Here is a 3,463-nt window from a genome sequence, read left to right as displayed (position 1 = left end):
GGCCTTCGGCGCGCCCGCGACCCGGTCTCGCGCCCGGCCGAGTCAGCTCGTCGCTCGGGTTTGAGCTCGCGAGTCCGAGGGACAAATTGGCCGTCGGAAGGCTCGGCGCCGGTACGGGCCACTCGCATCTCGAGGCGCTGCCGCCGTGTGGAAAAGGGCAAAAGAATGGCCTCATTCAACACCGGCCTTCGGCGCGCCCGCGACCCGGTCTCGCGCCCGGCCGAGTCAGCTCGTCGCTCGGGTTTGAGCTCGCGAGTCCGAGGGACAAATTGGCCGTCGGAAGGCTCGGCGCCGGTACGGGCCACTCGCATCTCGAGGCGCTGCCGCCGTGTGGAAAAGGGCAAAAGAATGGCCTCATTCAACACCCGACAGTCAAAGCATTCACATGTTTTTCGACAGCCTGCGCGTGTGAGCGCGGCTTTCCGCTGCGCTCACATCCTCGAGCGAGCGTGACATCATCGCGGTCGCACCTGCGCCCGTCAACGGCGTCAACATGTCAGCTGCGCGCGCGCGCCGCCCGTTGTGGCCCTCGCGCGCGTGCGTCTTGACGTACTGGACGTCCGAGCGCACTCGCGGAAGGACGCGGTGGCGTCGTCAAAATGGCGACTACGCGTGCGTGCTTGTGAGGAGCGAGCGTGACAGAGCGTCCATTCACGGGTCGTAAAGGCTCCCGAATAACAAAGTTGCGGTGCCAGCCGGGAGGAAGTGACCGAGTGCCGCTGGTTCGCTTTCCATGCCGCTTTGCTGTTTGGCACTGTCTGAAAAGCGCACGCACGTCAAACAGCAAGCGCACGCGGCGCACACGCGGCGCACACGCGGCTCGTGTCCTTGCTCCTCCGACAGCTCTCGCGTGCCTCCTCACTGGGCTGCGGAGCGCACGACATCCTCGTATATGAAGGAGAAGCAGCTTCGGCAGGCTTTCGGCTTTTCCCGCTCATCCTTCCAAAGCGTCTGCGTTTCGTCCGGCCTCTGATTGACTTGCGGCTCCATTGATTGGCGGATTGAACGGAGGGCTGTCCCGATCCTTCCGCGGCTGTACGAGTGTTGACGCCGCCGTGATGGATGAAGTCCGCCCGTGTTCAGTGTTTCTATCGGGCCGACTGCGAGATCGCCTGTTGTTCCAACCGTCTTGTGGGGGTGGGGGGGGGTCGCTCCCTTATGAGTCATGGGAAGGATCTGTGAGCAACGCCGACCTTTCCCGGCAAAAAAGCTCGCAAGGAATTCCGCTGATAATGGGCCAAGGCCGGCGTTTCCACGCGTGCTACATGCTACGCTAGCAGGACGTCAAGATGCGTCGGGGCGCTTTTGCCGACGTCTGCCCTTCGTCCGCCTTATCGCGCGCGCGGCTGTTTTTCTGGACGTCTGCACGCTTGCTGCACTCGTGCGAGTGCGGGGGAGGGGCCTTGACGTCGACATTAGCTAACGTCTGCTGCCTCGTGCGCTCCTCATCGCAACCCAATGGCAACTCGTTCCCACTCTGCAACGATCACACGTTAACTTTGTCAAATGAGCAAGGTTGCTTTTTCTTTGGATTTTGTCTCGAAACAATGCAACTCCAGCCTTTCACGTCACGCGTCGCTTTGTCCCGTCACCCCCTCTCGTCATTTGCTGCACACAAGTCGCACATGTGTGTGGCGTCGCGCGGCGTTGACTCCGTATCTTCGCGGGTCGGCGCGTGTTGTCCACATCGGCGGGTGATGCGCCATCACATGCCGTGAGGAAGCATCGTGTTGTCGTGTGTGTGCGCTTTCACATCTTTCAACATGTGGTGTTGGGTCGGTCTTCTCGGAATTCCGGCGATGCTCTCGAGGCGCGGGTTCGGTTTTTGCGGGGTGGCGGGTTTGCTCCCCGGGCTCGGCTCACGCGCGCGCCATGACGAGCGCGCGAGTCGGCTGTCCTCACTCCTCGCCCTGTCCGATCCCGTGCCGCGGCGCGCTTTCACATCTTGCAAATTGTGGCGTTGGGTCGGTCTTCTCGGAATTCCGGCGATGCTCTCGAGGCGCGGGTTCGGTTTTTGCGGGGTGGCGGGTTTGCTCCCCGGGCTCGGCTCACGCGCGTGCCATGACGAGCGCGCGAGTCAGCGTGCGCGCGCGGCGAGGCGGCTTTGAGGTCTTTATGAGTCCGTCCGTTCATTTGCGCAGGTGCTGAAAGTGTCAATCAAGTCCACCCGGGTCCGGCGGCGACCCGGCGTCGGGTTCAGGCTCAGCGGGGGCGGCGACAGGAAGCTGACATGGGATCGGACGCCATTACGCATGCTGGAAAGTCTCATGATTCATGAGGAGCTTTATTTGAGCAACAACATCCAGCGCGCCGCGGGAGCTTAGCAACATGCTAACAACAACAATAATAAGACTTCCAGAGTCGGACAATATTTGCAGCGACAACATGACGCGAGGGCAGCCCCGTTGACACGGTCGCGCTTGACGAGCGACGGCCCGTTTCAATGTTGGACCCGTGTCGGATCGTTTGGATTCTTCCGATGATTCTTTTTTGGATTCCGTCCATTTTCAATGCCGTTTGTCTTCAAGAGGGTGAGCCGGAGTGTCTCCCGGGTGATCCTTTTTGTTGTGGAGGATGTCCTCCAAGACGGCGGCCAGTCGGCGCGTTTGTCCGCCCGGCGGCCGTGGGCGGTTCTCGCTAGCGGCCTGAGACCTTTGTCCTGGCGCCGAGCAGCGTTTGCGCCGCCAGGGGGGCGTGAGAAGCCCTCGGCGACGCACGCGCGCACCCGAGTGCCCGGATGACAGATTTGCTGCCCGAGAGACTCGAACGGAAACGTGATTTTGTCGATCCGACGGCAAAGCCGCCGGTGTTATTTATCGTCGTTGGCGTGGGCCAATCTTTGCAAAACTCTCCCACCCTTATCGCGGCTCACGAACTCGCGCGTTGCGGCGGCCACGCGGCGCAATGCCGTCCAGGGACTCTGGCGACGAGAGTCCGAGCCGTTTGGATTACAACGCGGCGGTGGCGGCGGCCCCTTTGGAGAAAGCGCCACTTTTACTGGGTCGCGCTCCGCTCACGACTTTGCTTCGTGTCGGACGATCGCAAAGGCTTCCGTCTGGGACTTTTTCGGCACGACGACCGCATGACAGCATTTGGCCAACCAGTCACATTGTCCAATGTTTGCTTGTTTTGAATTCAGTTGATGGAGCAGATTGATTGATTGTTGAACCAATAGTTGGTCGCGGTCCTCACGTCTACTCGGCCCACCTGTGCCCATCCACTCACGCGTCTCGATTGCAGCTGGTTTCTTTCCGTAAGCGGAGGCCCCCGAACCCCTTTTGTCAAACCCGCCGTCGTTTTGCCACGTAACAAGCGGAGCTTTATGTTGAAGGGGCCGCGCCCGTGCGCGAGCGCTAACAACTCGGCTGGCCGGCGCGCGCGATGACGACACTCTGTAAACACGTTAACGTGTGAGCCGCCCCGGCGGGGGCAGGCGGGTGGGGGGGTCCTGTTTGGCAGGCTG

The 3,463-nt window shown here is 61.4% G+C and overlaps 1 long non-coding RNA gene across 2 annotated transcripts in view; it reads left to right on the top strand.

The window, feature by feature from the left end:
• LOC109532082 (uncharacterized) overlaps nucleotides 1-2,429 on the top strand; it is a 14,719-nt gene extending 12,290 nt beyond the window's left edge. For both annotated transcript variants that reach the window (XR_002171306.1, XR_002171307.1), the window contains exon 4: nucleotides 2,142-2,429. This is a non-coding gene — a long non-coding RNA (uncharacterized LOC109532082). The remainder of the gene's footprint in view (nucleotides 1-2,141) is intronic.
• Nucleotides 2,430-3,463: the final 1,034 nt, after the last annotated feature.

This window comes from Hippocampus comes, unplaced genomic scaffold, assembly GCF_001891065.2.
Source record: "Hippocampus comes isolate QL1 unplaced genomic scaffold, H_comes_QL1_v1.1 scaffold22, whole genome shotgun sequence".
Taxonomy (NCBI): Eukaryota; Metazoa; Chordata; class Actinopteri; order Syngnathiformes; family Syngnathidae; genus Hippocampus; species Hippocampus comes.
This window is presented reverse-complemented; position numbering and strand designations above follow the sequence as displayed.